Here is a 17,047-nt window from a genome sequence, read left to right as displayed (position 1 = left end):
ATATATTGGAGTCTGTTTCCACAACTACTCCTTGGGCAATGAGCTCGTCAATGATTTGTAGTAAAGCCACTACAGCATCTGGGGGTAACTTGTATTGTCGCATTCGTGGTAGCACCACTCCTGCCTTTAATGTGACTCGATATGGTGTAATATTCATGCAACCAACATCAGTAGGGCCTTGTGCCCATAGACGTGTGGGTAAAGTCTGTAATCGGAGATCCATGTCTCTAGATACATAGTGACCTTTAAAATCACGCAAAAACAATCTTACTCCTTCCGGAGAACAACATATTATGGCTCCTAGAGCTTTTAACGTTTTTATTCCTAATAGATTTTCTGGACATGATTTAGTAAGCAATAAATCTGTAGTTCGGGTCAGAGGTCCTATCGTAAGTGGCAGTGGTTGTGACACTTCATTAACAATAGGTTTTCCTGAAAAACCAAGGGAAATATTCTGTGAGCCTGAGAGGGGTGCCCCTGGAACTTCACTACGTTTTATGGTCGTTCGACTTGCCCCTGTATCGAGTAGAAATTTTCTATCTTGGCCTAATAATTCACTATGTACATAAGGTCCTTCTTGGTCTACTGGGATTTCAATAAGGGGTAAGTCAACTTCCCTCTCTAGGCTTGTTCATGCGTAACGCTGATACTCGGGATATTCATACTGTGCGGTCTGATACATTTGTCGTGTTGTTGTCTGTGTGGCAGTAACAGGTAACGGTGGTGCAGCTGGCACAAACTGTATGGGCTGTTGTGCGGCTGGCATGGCCTGGGCATGCTGCAAAGCTCCTTGTTCATTCTGATCTTGTCTGCGTGGCCGTGATCTTTCTTGTGTTTTACCTATGCTGATATTATGTTTTAAAACTGGGCAATCGTGTACGTAATGACCTGGCTTTTTGCAATAATTGCATGTCCCTTTTACAGGTCCTACTGAATCGGAATGTGTCATACCCTTTTTATGTCCTTCAGCTGGAACTGTCTGGGAAACTAACATTTTCATTTTCGTGTCTTTCATGCGTCTGTGTTCATGTTCTTGTTCTTCTCTAATTCTATTGTGATGGTACTGTAACATTTGTAACATTTGTGATGGAGTGTTACCTTGCCAGGTACTTTCGAATTTTAATACTCTATTCTTTACTGGTGGCAGGGCATTTTCCACTAACTTTGTTACAAACAGATGCGGGTATGATTCGCTACTTGCTTTTATGCCACTATTTATACCAAAACATTTTTCAAATCGAGCATAGTAATCACTAGTGTCTTCATCTTGCTTCTGCTTACAGGCTGAAATCGTTCCCCAATCTTCCTTTTTCGTAGTTAATAGACGTGGCAGTACCTGTACTAGTAATCCTGGTAGTGCTTTAGTTTTATCCCCAAGTCCTGCTCCTGCAGTTCGGGCCTTTTCTTCCGCTTCTAACACTGACCATTCTATCTTTTGGTCACCTACCTCCCACTCTTTTTCCTTGAGTTTTTCATAAATGCCAGCAGGCATCAACACCTTTAATATTGTCATAATGTCGGGATAGGTATACTCTCCCATGAGTAACATGTCTTTAATTTCTCGGTGAAAACCCGCTGGGTCTTTGTCATGACTGGGTACCACTTTCTTCATTTGTAACAATTCTATTTTCGATATGGGCGTATATACAAATACGCGTTTAAACTGATTGTCCTCGTCTCTTATTGGGTGCACCTCTCGTAAAGGATTCTGTCTATCCATGTGATACGTGGTTCTTTCCTTGACGGGCAATGAAACATGCTCTGAACATACAAAAAGAATATACTGCTTTCTTGATTCTAGAATTTCTTTAATTAATTTAGTACCTGGACCTCTCCATTTATTCATAAGCAATTCAGTCAGTATGTCAGGTAAGGGACCAGGGTCCGAATGCTGACTCCGATATAGTATAATGAGTTGTTGAATCATATAAATCCCAGCTAACCTTTGTTCATCTGGGGTAAGATTCAAAAATGTGCGTACTACTGTATCATCACTATATTTTCCGGGACTGTCCACCCAATGGACAGCTGCCCTGGCTAAATCTTGTTCGTCCATAGAATCGAGAAAATGATAACCCCTTCGTTCTCGGAGTATTTTGTCGGCGGTTTGGAACGAATGCTCGTTAGACCTTATATTAATTATAGGTATTTGAAAATTCCGGTTATTATCTGGACATATCGGATGTATTGAGTCAGTATGATATCTAGTCTGATTCCTATTACAAGATCTTCCTCTACCTACATAGGCTATGGTGTCCGACTGTCCTGTGGGCAGTCCTGACCCTTCTTCCTCGCTTTGTTCGAACTCGTCTACCTCTAATCGTTCTTCGTGTAGGCGTTCTATTTCTTTACGGATCTTTCGGCACATGGCTATTATACAATTTTGTTTATCATGTCTCCCTTCTGATATATTCTGGCTCCATCTTGTAAGAATTTTCATTGCTTCCGGGTCTACCCCCGGTCGGTCTTGATTTCTGATCACACAGTTTATGAGGAAACGTAACAGTTCCCCCTGTATCTCTACTTTCTGGTATCCCATAGCTCTGTAAATACATTCTGGATCTCGCCCTGTTTGGACAAAATGATATATATTATCTAGATGCGCAGTCATTCCTGGTAACTTCGCTAAATACACTGCGGCTCGTCTGATACGCAATGATGCTAGGGTCATTTCGTCCTCCTTTCCAGGCACCGGGTCATATCTACAATCTATAAGAAGTTCCTTAAGCGCACGGGCACTAAGGAGTTTGGGTGTACGTGAATGTGCTGACTCTTGAAAAGTGAGTTTATTTATTCTGGGTGGCGTAGAAAAGATATTGGTAGCACCTCCCGCGGCCCCATCTGGGGTGTCGAGTGTGAAAGGATTCGTCGAACGTGACACAGCAACTACAGGTGTGGACACAGCCATAGAAGTAGCTGTAGGAGCGGATGTGGAAACAGATGTGCTTGCCAGAACTTGTGACTCGATTTGTTGCTGTAGGGATACGGGTGCCGGATCTTGGCGTTGGACCTCCCTGGTATGCGGTCTATGTGGGGCGGAATTAGCATACTCGGGAGCTGCGTCATCTAAATATGAGGAAAGAAAAACATCTTCTGCGGTTCTAGGATGCCCCTTAGGATGTACCTTTATTGGGAACAATGGGGGTGGCAAGTCTTTCGGTATTTCTGGGGTAGCCTTAGGTAATCCTTCGGCCAGAAGGGGATACATACCATTCATAAGGGCATTTCTTTGTCTGTCTACTTGTTCTGATTTCACTCGGATACCTTCCTCAATTAATACATTCTCTCGAACTTTATTTGAACTTTCTTTATTCTTTTCTTCCTGTCTACGTGCTTTTTCTGTGCGTCTATGAGATTCTTTACGCCATAACTCAACGGCGTCTTTCTGTGACTGTCTGACTTTCCTTTTCCATAACTCTTCTTCTACTTTCATGATGCACTCTGCATCCCAGGTTCCCGCTGTGGGCCACCTCTGACTTTCTGGTAATCCCTTGGTGTAGTCTACCCATAAATCAAGAAATAATATAGCGTCTAAGCCATGTTTATGATACATAAAGTGCCCTGGAGTGTCCCTAGGAGGAATAGGAACGGCTTCTTCGAGAACCCCTTTTCTAGTAGTGATCTGTCTTAATTTCGAAAAGAGCGGCATATTGAGAACTGACTTTATACTTGATTTTGACCAACTGACCTGATACTTGATTTTGAACAGACTTAATACAATAAACACGATAATGAACAGTCATTCATACCACAATATACAGAACGTATTTGAACACATTAAACATTAAACATTGAACCTTTAACTGAAACAACAATGATGATCGTCTGCATAACTAATCACCAAGCTTAATTCTCGACAATAACTAGACAATGACTAGACACTTCGGAATACTTCGGAATACTTGATATACTGCTAAACAGTACAGATACACTGCTAAAACAGTGCAGACCGGATTTGTGTACCCAAACCCGTCTTGACCGGCACAACCTATGTGCACGTCAGAAATGCCTCCCCAGCAATGGTACTCACCGGGTAGCTTCGGAAACGGAAGGCCTCAGTAACTTGAACTTGACCCGGACTGGACTGGACTCGACTCGTCGGACACTGGGCTTGACTTCGGACTGGTGGGTCTCTGTGTACCTCGGATCTTGCTCTCTCAGCTAGGCTCTGGTCGGGATACTTCGCACTTCTCACCGCCTCGTCTGGGTGTTGATCGCAGTCTCAGTCGCCCCCGCTTGACCGGAGGGAGATACAGGAAATCCTGCTGGTACGCGTTATTGTCCGTCCAGCTGTGGCAGGAGACCGGGCCTGCAACGCACCGCCGGCGCGTGAGATGAGAAAGTGTCCCTGTTCGGGCGCCATCATGTGGTAAATATTTCTCCTTTACCGGGACTGAATTTGATACAGGAACATAATAAAATAGCTCAGTAAAATGAGAGGCAGAATCCGTGGTATTAGAGGTTCGGAATGGGCTTTATTCCAATAATCGATTATAATCGGTTGCTCCCAATGTTCCGTCACCACGAAGGTTCTGGAAGTGAAGCACACACTTTATTGACAAGAAATGACTTTTATAGTACATACATGACAATGAAGTAAATGCAGTAGGCGTAACAATTGATAAGGAAAATGACGAGTTGTTCTGCGTAACCAGAAATGGGTGTAATAAAGAGTAAAAAGGAACATAATTGGTGGTGATGTCACCTATAGGTGGATCTATAAGATAATACTTGGCATAGATGCGCGCGCAGCAGCATGACGTGTAATTGACGTGTAACTAGGGGGTGAAGGGGACTTGACATTTAGCTCTACATGTGGAGACAAGAAGTCTGAGGGGTCAAGTCAACCTAATCCCAAATCATATCTAACATCCTATGTTTAAAGAACTATGTTATCCATAAACGAAGGACTCTCGGACAGAATCTATTCTATACTGACTGTGCGTGCATGTACAAGCGTCTAAGTGTCTACACTAAATGCGAGGGGGTAGGAATATTCCATGGTAACAAGGCTATGAATTACTTGCATGAGGACAGAGAAGCCGGCCTTTTGCTCGGTAACTGGAAGAATGTTTACTTAAGCTACTAGGCAGGAATGCATCGGCTGAGGGGGAAGCAGATAACTCGAAGGTGAAATACAGTTCTTGGCAGAGAATAGGCTGATGTCAGGCTTCGTGAGCCGCGCAGAGAATGAGACTGGAGCTTTCAGAGGCAGAAGGCAAGAAGAGTTTGATGACAGAATCAGGGCCTACTTGCCTGGACTGTAAAATGGCATAAGTGAACCATATAAAGCCGGTGGCTTTTCATACTTAGGAATGGAATATCCGGCCTATTCATGGCGGATCTGCCAGAGGACATGTTGACGGTGGACGCACATGTGTTTGCGTCTTTATAACTGGAACTGGAGGGAACACACATGTACTTGTGACATGCACATAGAACCGTTGGGGTCCAAGATAGGGGACATAACTGACCAGAAAAATCCATATTTCCACATTACAACAAACAGCAGCTTCACTCAGGGCGAGCTTCGCAGATGGACTCAGTGAGGTGGACCAGCGCATGAGTACCCGTGGCCAGCAGCGGCTGCAGACAGGCTCTCATTAGGGGAAGCTGTGGCCTCCAGGATGGATACCTCTGAGGCAGCTGCAGTCAGGCTCTCAGTAGGGGAAGCTGTGACCTCCAGGATGGATACCTCTGGGGCAGCTGCAGCATCCAAACTCTCGGCTTCAGAGACCAAAACAACAGCTTCACTCAGGACGAGCTTCGCAGATGGACTTGGTGAGGTGGACCAACGCATCAGTACCAGTTTCCAGCAGCGGCTGCAGACAGGCTCTCAGTAGGGGAAGCTATGGCCTCCCGGATAGATACCTCTGGGGCGGTTGCAGCATCTGAGCCTGCTTCAGAGACCACAACAGCAGCTTCACTCAGGACGAGCTTCACCGATGGACTTCGTGAGGTGGACCTGCACATGAGTACCCGTGTCCAGCAGTGGCTGCAGACAGGCTCTCAGTAGGGGAAGCTGTGGCCTCCCGGATAGATACCTCTGGGGCGGTTGCAGCATCTGAGCTCTGCTTCAGAAACCACAACAGCAGCTTCACTCAGGACGAGCTTCGCCGATGGACTTCGTGAGGTGGACCTGCACATGAGTACCCGTGTCCAGCAGTGGCTGCAGACAGGTTCTCAGTAGGGGAAGCTGTGGCCTCCAGGATGGATACCTCTGGGGCAGCTGCAGCATCCGAGCTCTCTGCTTCAAAGACCACAACAGCAGCATCACTCCGGACAAGCTTCACAGATGGACTTGGTGAGGTGGACCAGCGTATGAGTACCCGTGTCCAGCAGCGGCTGCAGACAGCCTCTCAGTAGGGGAAGCTGTGGCCTCTAGGATGGAAACCTCTGGGGCAGCTGCAGCATCCCGGTGGATCCGAGCTCTCTGCTTCAGAGACCACAACAGCAGCTTCACTCAGGACGAGCTTTGCAGATGGACTCGGTGAGGTGGACCTCGCAGGAGTACCTGTGTCCAGCATCGGCTGCAGACAGGCTCTCAGTAGGGGAAGCTGTGGCCTCCAGGATGGATACCTCTGGAGCAGCTGCAGTCAGGCTCTTAGTAGGGGAAGCTGTGACCTCCAGTATGGATACCTCTGAGGCAGCTGCAGCATCCAGGCGGATCCGAGCTCTCTGTTTCAGGGACCACAACAGCAGGTTCACTCAGGACGAGCTTCGCAGATGGACTCGGTGAGGTGGACCAGCGCATGAATACCAGTGTCCAGCAGCGGCTGCAGACAGGCTCTCAAGAGGGAAGCTGTGGTCTCCCGTATTGATACCTCTGGGGCAGCTGCAGCTTCACCTAGGACGAGCTTCGCAGATCGACTTGGTGAGGTGGACCTGCGCCTCAGTACCCGTGTCCACCTGCATCGGCTGCAGACTGGCCCTCAGTAGGGGAAGCTGTGGCCTCCAGGACGGATACCTCTGGGGCAGATGGAGTCAGGCCCTCAGCAGGAGAAGCTGTGACCTCCAGGATGGATACCTCTGGGGCAGCTGCAGTATCCGGGTGGATCCAAGCTCTCTGCTTCAGAGAACACAACAGCAGCTTCACTCAGGACGAGCTTCGCAGATGGACTCAGTGAGGTGGACCAGCGCATAAGTACCCGTGGCCAGCAGCGGCTGCAGATTGGCTCTCAGTAGGGTAAGCTGTGGCCTCCAGGATGGATACCTCTGAGGCAGCTGCAGTATCCGGGTGGATCCAAGCTCTCTGCTTCAGAGAACACAACAGCAGCTTCACTCAGGACGAGCTTCGCAGATGGACTCAGTGAGGTGGACCAGCGCATAAGTACCCGTGGCCAGCAGCGGCTGCAGATTGGCTCTCAGTAGGGTAAGCTGTGGCCTTGATGATGGATACCTCTGGGGCAGCTGGAGTCAGGCCCTCAGTAGGGGAAGCTGTGACCTCCAGGATGGATACCTCTGGGGTAGCTGCAGCATCCGATCTCTCTGCTTCAGAGACCACAACAGCAGCTTCACTAAGGATGAGGTTCGCAGATGGACTTGGTGAGGTGGACCAGCGCATGAGTATCTGTGTCCAGCATCAGCTGCAGACAGGCACTCAGAAGGGAACCTGTGGCCTGCCATATAGGTACATCTGGGGCAGCTACAGCATCCGGGTGGATCCGAGATCGCTGCTTCAGAGACCACAACAGCAGCTTCACTCACGACGAGCTTCGCAGATGGACTTGGTGAGGTGGACCTGCGCAGGAGTACCTAGGTCTGGCAGCGGCTGCAGACAGGCTCTCAGTAGGATAAGCTGTGGCCTCCCGGATAGATACCTCTGGGGCAGCTGCAGCATCTGAGCTCTCTGCTTCAGAGACCACAACAGCAGCTTCACTCAGGACGAGCTTCGCAGATGAACTTGGTGAGGTAGACCTGCACCTTAGTACCCGTGTCCAGCAGTGGCTGCAGACAGGCTCTCAATAGGGGAAGCTGTGGCCTCCAGGATGGATACGTCTGGGGCCGCTGCAGCATCCGGGTGGATCCGAGTTCTCTGCTTCAGAGCCCACAACAGCAGCTTCACTCTGGACGAGCTTCGCAGATGGACTTGTTGAGGTGGACCTGTGCAGGAGTACCTGTGTCCAGCATCAGCTGCAGACTGGCCCTCAGTAGGGGAAGCTGTGGCCTCCAGGATAGATACCTCTGGGGCAGCTGCAGCATACAGGTGCATCCGAGCTCTCTGCATCGGCAACTTGTCGGCAGCACCAGTCTCTGGCGCCTTCGGCAAGCTCCCAAGTGACACATTAATACACACTCTGGTACAGTCTTGATACAGCTCACTCAGAAACAGCACTGAAAGAAGGGGGTGGGGATTTGCCCGGCAGCACGGGTCACATCATAGCGTAACTTTATGTAAGAGGGGTCTGTAGGCCGCATTTTCCCTGACACAGGAAAAAATGTCTAGTCACACTTACAGATTCAAAAACACAGTGATCTGCCTCCACCGCTTTATGTAATACATCTAGGGGACGGACAGTACTCCACTTCCAACTAGAAGGTCACTACTCAGGCCTCGAAAAATCTACTTACCCATTCAAAATTGCGAGTAAAAATGTATTAGGTCGAGATTCTTTTAGCATCTACTAGTCCTATCTGGCCTGTAAACTTAGGCTGGAAAGGAGCAGGGGTGGTCTGTTCATTCAGAAAGTGAAAGAGCAATAGAGATGGCTTCAAATCTTGGCACATTTGCTGTCTATTCAAGGAAAGAGGTCAAATGTCAGTTGTCTTTTAACTGATTGCTGCTTGGAAAATTAGGTTTATTTTTCTCTCTCCTACTAGAGTTGGAGGTTTTTGTCAAGTGCGCCGTCTGAAGATGTCAGTTTTTTCAAACACATAACATTTAAATAGCTTGTGAGTGAATAGTACAAATATTTCAAAATGTATCAGGAATGACAAAAGCAAATTTTTTTGTAATTAAGAAGGGTTAAATAGGAGCAAAACAAACCAGAACACTTTACTTGGTGATGTGAAAATGATACATATTTGCAGAAACTCTATTTCCAGACATTATTGTTTCTACACTACATAGTTGTATCAGGTTAGCCGCATGTCAGTGGGAAAGTTTGTGGCCATTTCAATGCAAAATTGGTTGATTGAAAATGACAGAGAGCTAACACTTCATGCTTTAGTTATGTATTTATTAAAAGTGATAGTTTTTAAACATGATTTCAGAAACATTCCTGCTCCCGCCCTGATGAAAATGCTGATAATGAACTAGGAGGCAGGTCAGGGGTCATGCCTATCCTATTTCTGGCTAGATTTGTATTATAGATGGAAAGAAAGTTTCTCTCTACTAAATCAAACACAAGAGTTTTTTATACAGCAGACCTGCTGAACTCGCACATTTGAAGGTGCCCTAACATGTGATAATGAATAAAATGGCAGCTCAATTAATTGAATTATTTGCCCACGATCACATCATTTGAAACCAGTTTAGGGGTCATGAGCATTACAAATAGGTCGAGTAGATTATTTAAGGCCCTAGACCTGCAGGTCTAGTAACATTTTTATGATTTTTCGAGGCATGCTCCTGGAGTCCCCGCTTGTCACAAAACAGGTCCTGGGCTTCAGAAGGTCAGGGAGAGGCCGCGGCCTAGGTTAGCATGAGGCCAGGGCCAATATAAGGGGCAGAATCCCAATTTCACCTGCAGTCAGGCAGTTAGGGCCGGGGTACATTCCTACTTAGAGGTCAGGAGAGACACAGACAGGAGAAAGGTGCAGATGAGAGATGGTAGGAGAGAGAGGGAGGTGAGAGGCACATTTAATAGTGCTAGCAGAGTGAGACGGGTGAGCAAGTATCAGGTGAGGGAGAGGGAGGGGAGAGGCAGGTGTGGGATTGCCAGGATAGAGAAAGGCAGGTGAGAAAGTGAAAGGAGAGTGAGTGGTGTGGTTGAGAGTGCAAGGAGAGACATGCATAGGAGAAATAGACGCATATGAGAGTGCCAGCAGATAGAGGCGGGTGAAAGAGAACTTAGAGAGACATAGACAGGAGTAAGAGAGGCAGGTGAGAAAGCCAGGAGAGAGAGAGTGAGAGAGAAAGAAGCAGGTGAAAATGTTAGGAGAGAGAGAGCTAAAGAGAAAGCCAGCTGAGAGAGAGAGCCATGAGAGACATAGACAGGAGAAAGAGAAGCAGGTGAGAGAGAGAGGCGGGAGAGGCTGGTGAGATTGCCAGGAGAGTGAGGTGGCTGAAAGAGAGCCTGGAGAGACAAGACAGGAGAAAGTGAGGCAGGAGAGAGAGAGAGACAGAGAGCGCGCAAGAGAGAGCGAGAGAGAGGTGGGAGTGTCAGGAGAGAGAGAGAGGTGAGAGAGCGAGCGAGAGGAGAGAGAGAGGTGAGAGTGCAGAGAGAGAGAGGTGAGAGTGCAGAGAGAGAGACAGAAAGAGAGAGAGAGAGAGAGAGAGAGAGGTAAGAGTGCCAGGAGAGAAAGAGAGAGAAAGGTGAGTGGAGAGAGAGAGCAGGAGCAGGTGAGAGACAGCCATGAGAGACATAGATAGAAAAGATATGCAGGTGGGAGATGAGTGGCGGGAGAGCCAGCTGAGAGTGCCAGGGGATAGAGGCGGGTGAAAGAGAACCTGGATAGGCACAGACAGAAGGAGAGGCAGGTGAGAGAGGGAGAGAAGCAGGTGAGAGAGAGGTGATAGAGAGGCAGGTGAGGACAAGCTAAGGAATGTGGGGAGGTGGTCCTATTCCCTGCAGAGGTGTAAACACCTCCTTAGTCACGGCTCGCTCACAAATTACACGTGGAGCTGGGTACATTGCACAACAGTTGTTTGTCACTTTTCCATCTGAAGGTGTGGTCTGGCACCGTCACTACAAGTGAAGCACCGACTACCCTAAACTGACTTGCAACCAAGCATGACAAAGACAACAGGCCTGGCCAGGTTCCGATAAACTCACAGTACGATGACAGAGGTGCCTGGGGGTTCCTTCCAATGTAGGGTGTGGGTGGAAGAGAGTTTAGTAAGCCCCTTTGTAGGGTGAAGGGCATCCTATCCAGGTGTGGTCTGTGGTCTACAACCAGGAAGGGAAGAGGACGGGACACTGACCGCCAACAACAGCACAATGGGAGCTGGGAGTTTAGGTTCACAAGTTATGGGGCCAGAGAGGTTTGGAAAAACTGTGGTTTTTGGTTGATAGGACATAAGCCAAGGGGGTGGTGAAGGCTTTTGCTTTTAGGCCAGGAAGGAACTTTAGGCTCTCATCTACAGGCCATGGGAACACTGCGCCTTCTTGGTTACAGGCCATTGGAACACTGTGGCTTCTTGGTTACAGGCCATGGAACACTGCGGCTTCTTGGTTACAAGCCATGGAAACACTGCGGCTTCATGGTTACAGGCCATGGGAGCACTGCAGGTTCTTGGTTACAGGCTATGGGAACACTGCAGGTTCTTGGTTACAGGCTATGGGAACACTGTGGCTTCTTGGTTGCAGGCCATGGGAACACTGCGGCTTCTTGGTTACAGGCCATAGGAACATTGCGGCTTTTTGGTTACAGGCCATGGGAACACTGCGGCTTCTTGGTTACAGGCCATGGAAACACTGTGGCTTCATAGTTACAGGCCATGGGAGCACTGCAGGTTCTTGGTTACAGACCAAGGGAGCAATGTGGCTTATTGGTTACAGGCCATGAGATCACTGCAGCTTCTTGCTTACAGGCCCTGGGAACACTACGGCCTATTGTTTACAGGCCATGGGAACACTGCAGGTTCTTGGTAAGAGGACGCTGTATAAGCACTGCAGGTTCTTGGCTACAAGAGAACATAGGAGCACCGCAGGTTATAGGAGGTCCTAAGGGCATGGGTTTGTATTTTTATTAAAGGTTTGTATTAGGTATGCAACATACTACAGCATTAATTGTGGCACCAAGGGTACATTTAGCTTAGCAACATATTGACACATTCAAACATTGGCGTACTATAGGTGTTCAAACACTGGTACATCAGGGAATGGGTTCCTGTTGAGAGGCCCAAGGAGTACTGCAGGTTCTTGGTTATAGGCCCTGGGAGCACATCAGGTTCTTGTTATAGGCCTTGCGAGCACTGCAGGTTGTGGATTACAGGCCCTGGGAGCACTGCAGGTTCTTGGTTATAGGCCCTGGGAGCACTTCAGGTTCTTAGTTGTAGGCCATGGGAGCACTGCATGTTCTTGGTTATAGGCCCTGGGAGTACTGCAGGTTCTTGGTTATAGGCCCTGGGAGTACTGCAGGTTCTTGGTTATAGGCCCTGGGAGTACTTCAGTTTCTTGGTTATAGGTCATGGGGCACTGCAGGTTCTTGGTTATAGGCCCTGGGAGCACTGCAGGTTCTTGGATGTAGGCCCTGAGAGCACTGCAGGTTCTTGGTTAGAGGCTTTGTGAACACTGCAGGTTCTTGGTTCTAGGCCCTAGAACACGCCAGGTTCTTGTGTAATAGGCCCTGCGAGCACTGCAGGTTCTTGGTTATAGGCCCTGGGAGCACTGCAGGTTCTTGGTTATAGGTAGGCTTTCCTGTTTTCAGTTTCTGTTTTTGGTAAATTCTGGTGTTTTTTTCAGTGTTTTCAAGTGATTTCAATACCTTTAAAAAACAGTGGTTATCAGTGGTTACACATTTTAGCGCCATTAAAAACAACAGAAACAGTGTTTTTGCGGTGTTTAGGGAACATTTTGCTTTTATTATTACTTGCTTTCTGCACTGATAGCATATGGTATATAGACAGTGTAAGTATAGTGTATATGAGGTCCAAATAGATTTTTCCAAATCAAACTTATTGTAGTACATACACCATACAATACTTCTTCAGTGAGTCTTTGGTCATGTGCGCTCGCTCTTTCCTTCCCATGCAAACGTCTGTGAAAAGGCCCTCTCAACATTGGCACTTAAGATGGGCAATGCCAAAACAGCCAGTACACAATTTGTTAACTCTGGCCACTGACATAGGTTTCCATGCGAATGCTGGTTCACTTGAGGATTGCGAATCTCAGGGCAGGTTCTGCAACATTTGCGCTGATCTGGGCGCTTATACCCTCAGTTAATGAGGCAGCACTTTTGAAACTAAAGAAGAACTTCCCCTTTACGGAAGGGATCTAGAACAGAGTACCACAGTGAGGTTTCATTGACTTCAAATGCCATTGGTGGTGAAGGGACACACTTCTATTCATCATTGCAAGCCATGTCTCATACATTGTAAAATAAAAGTTCCTGAATTGCTCTTCACCATTGCTTTGCTTACCAAGTGGCAAGCACTCCAACAAGGAACATGTTGCAGGGCCAAAGTCACTAAAGGTGTCACCCAGCCTGCTCTCAAGGAGATGTTTCACATCTAGACTAATTACGCTGAACACTTGGCAGACAAGGGTGTTTTCAGACTCAGTTTTTTTATGTCCACTACAGCAGTGATGTTTTCCTGTAAAAATCTAAGAAAGCAGTAGAGTGTACTTTTTTCACATCACTATCAATATGTGACCAAAGATCCTCACATTTCTTTCCTTTGGCATCATCACTAAACAAACATTCTGTAAACGGTCCCCGCATGGAAAATATAACATTCATATCCCCTTGGACTGAGAACCATCAGCTAAGGGACACAGTTGGGATGACTCTTTCTTTGATGCCACACAAAGCACGAAATGATAAACATTTGTGTTTTAGTTCCTGTGCACAAGAAAACAGTGCACCAGAATGGACTAAAAAGTCAATAGCATTCTTCATTAACTCCTTCCGTGCTCATGACGGAACCACGCCGTCATGAGCCACGGTTGCCGTGTGCTCATGACGGAGTGGTTCCGTCATGCTGCGGCCGTTGGCGGCCTCGCCGCCCACGCGGCGCTAATTCCCCGCCTGTGCGGGCGATTAGCGCTGTGGGCGGAGTCATGACGGAACCACTCCGTCATGAGCACAGCCCAACCGTGGCTCATGACGGCGTGGCTCCGTCATGAGCACCGGGCCACCGCGCTGCCCCCCCCGCACCGCCCAGCGCTGCGGCGGAATTTCCGCCGCAGCGAAGGGGTTAAAGCTGAAGATTGTAAAGATGCTTTCAGCATACCATCTAACAAATGACAAGGATCTCTTATAGGAAAGCACATCAGCTCAGGTATCAATTTTGACAGGTCGTCACACAACTTTCTCATATACGTAGCTGAATCACTGCACTTACAAACAATATCACTCCAATCTTTGTTGAACTTGGAAAGAACCTTTTTTTGCAGAGCATTCCTAGTAACACTGCGTTCCATGTTTTCCAAATGTCTGGTGTCCTGTTTTAACCACTATCCCAGATGCTTGGGGATAGCGCTCTTTTCACAGATACTTGTCACTATACCTTGCATTGAATGTTTAAAGCCTAAGGTGTTGGCAATTCCCCTACTATCAATACTGACTCACTAGAAACTGGGGGCTGATGTATTAAGGATTTTTACCCATTCTCTGTGGGTAAATGTGATGACACATATTAGGAAAGATTCTTATGAAACCAGCCATTTTACCTATCAGTGAAAGAATCAAACGCAGCCAAAATATCGAATATGATTTTGATATTTGCTGATTCTATAAAGTTTAAAAAAATAATTAAACAAGACCTAAAACATGCTTCTAAACCATGCATCTTTAGACCAAAGACCACAAAACTGAAACAAACAAAAGGACGAAACAATATTTTAGCGGCATCCCTAAACAACAAAACTCAAACAGAATAATGTTAGCCCAGACTTTCTTACTGCTAGCTTGTATAACAAAGTTACATTGTATTGGACCCTTCAGGAAGAAAAAAAATGACTTTCACTCCCTTTTGCCTGTCTTTGAATGGCATTTAGTTTTTGGTTCTGCTGGTGTTTTTTCAGTGTTTATATGTTTTCCCTGGTGAGGGCTATTTCTCTTTCAGTGGGGTTTTATCAGTTATTATAGGTTTAAACCTAAAACTGGACAGCCTAGTTATAGGTCATGGGAGCACTGCAGGTTCTCTGTTATAAGCCCTGGGAGCACTGCAGGTTCTTGGTTATAGGCCCTGGGAGCACTGCAGGTTTTTGGTTATAGACCCTGGGAGCACTGCTGGTTCTTGGTTATAGGCCCTGAGAACACTGCAGGTTCCTGGTTATAGGCCCTGCGAGCACTGCAGGTTCTTGGTTATAGGCCCTGAAAGCACTGGAAGTTCTTGGTTATAGGTCCTGCGAGCATTGCAGGTTCTTGGTTGTAGACCCTGCGAGTACTGCAGGTTCTTGGTTATAGACCCTGGGAGCACTGCAGGTTCTTGGGTATAGACCCTGGGAGCACTGCAGGTTCTTGGGTATAGACCCTGGGAGCACTGCAGGTTCTTGGTTATAGGCCCTGTGAGCACTGCAGGTTACAGGTCCTGGGAGCGCCGCAGGTTATAGGCCCTGGGAGCACTGCAGGTTCTTGGTTACGCTGCAGGTTCCTGGTTATAGGCCCTGCAAGCACTGCAGGTTCTTGGTTATAGGCCCAGGAAGCACTGCAGATTATTGGTTATAGGCTCTGCGAGCACTGCAGGTTCTTGATTAGAGGTCATGGGGAACTGCAGGTTTTTGTGCTAAGTCCACAGGAACACTGTGGGTGCTAGTTTACAGGCACTGAAAGCCTGGCAGGGTCTTGTTTGTAGGCCACAGCGGAACATCGAGTCCTTGTTTAAAGTGGGGACACTGGGTTCTTGTTTATAGGCCATGGGGGAACTATGTAGTACTATGTATAGGAGGCTCTGTGGGTTCTTGTTTATAGACTGTTATAGGAGCACTGGGGGATGGTTGTTCATAAGGTGGGATGACTCTTTCTTTGATGCCACACAAAGCACGAAATGATAAACATTTGTGTTTTAGTTCCTGTGCACAAGAAAACAGTGCACGAGAATGGACTAAAAAGTCAATAGCATTCTTCATTAACTCCTTCCGTGCTCATGACGGAACCACGCCGTCATGAGCCACGGTTGCCGTGTGCTCATGACGGAGTGGTTCCGTCATGCTGCGGCCGTTGGCGGCCTCGCCGCCCACGCGGCGCTAATTCCCCGCCTGTGCGGGCGATTAGCGCTGTGGGCGGAGTCATGACGGAACCACTCCGTCATGAGCACAGCCCAACCGTGGCTCATGACGGCAGGCTCCGTCATGAGCACCGGGCCACCGCGCTGCGCCCCCCGCACCCCCAAGCGCTGCGGCGGAATTTCCGCCGCAGCGAAGGGGTTAAAGCTGAAGATTGTAAAGATGCTTTCAGCATACCATCTAACAAATGACAAGGATCTCTTATAGGAAAGCACATCAGCTCAGGTATCAATTTTGACAGGTCGTCACACAACTTTCTCATATACGTAGCTGAATCACTGCACTTACAAACAATATCACTCCAATCTTTGTTGAACTTGGAAAGAACCTTTTTTTGCAGAGCATTCCAAGTAACACTGCGTTCCATGTTTTCCAAATGTCTGGTGTCCTGTTTTAACCACTATCCCAGATGCTTGGGGATAGCGCTCTTTTCACAGATACTTGTCACTATACCTGGCATTGAATGTTTAAAGGCTAAGGTGTTGGCAATTCCCCTACTATCAATACTGACTCACTAGAAACTGGGGGCTGATGTATTAAGGATTTTTACCCATTCTCTGTGGGTAAATGTGATGACACATATTAGGAAAGATTCTTATGAAACCAGCCATTTTACCTATCAGTGAAAGAATCAAACGCAGCCAAAATATCGAATATGATTTTGATATTTGCTGATTCTATAAAGTTTAAAAAAATAATTAAACAAGACCTAAAACATGCTTCTAAACCATGCATCTTTAGACCAAAGACCACAAAACTGAAACAAACAAAAGGACGAAACAATATTTTAGCGGCATCCCTAAACAACAAAACTCAAACAGAATAATGTTAGCCCAGACTTTCTTACTGCTAGCTTGTATAACAAAGTTACATTGTATTGGACCCTTCAGGAAGAAAAAAAATGACTTTCACTCCCTTTTGCCTGTCTTTGAATGGCATTTAGTTTTTGGTTCTGCTGGTGTTTTATCAGTGTTTATATGTTTTCCCTGGTG

The 17,047-nt window shown here is 47.2% G+C and overlaps 1 protein-coding gene across 11 annotated transcripts in view; it reads right to left on the bottom strand.

Annotated features, from left to right (window-relative positions):
- The window catches only part of AP4S1 (adaptor related protein complex 4 subunit sigma 1), a 243,757-nt gene that overhangs the window by 147,348 nt on the left and 79,362 nt on the right, over nt 1-17,047 (bottom strand). Inside the window, exon 1 of one of the 11 annotated variants that reach the window (XM_085627385.1) lies at nt 4,031-4,143. The exons of the other annotated variants lie outside the window; for them this stretch is intronic. The gene's annotated coding sequence lies outside the window, so the exon portion shown is untranslated. Of the gene's footprint in view, nt 1-4,030; nt 4,144-17,047 lie in introns of those variants that run through there. 11 annotated transcript variants of the gene reach the window in all.

This window comes from Triturus cristatus, chromosome 9 (genome assembly GCF_964204655.1).
Source record: "Triturus cristatus chromosome 9, aTriCri1.1, whole genome shotgun sequence".
Classification (NCBI taxonomy): Eukaryota; Metazoa; Chordata; class Amphibia; order Caudata; family Salamandridae; genus Triturus; species Triturus cristatus.
This window is presented reverse-complemented; position numbering and strand designations above follow the sequence as displayed.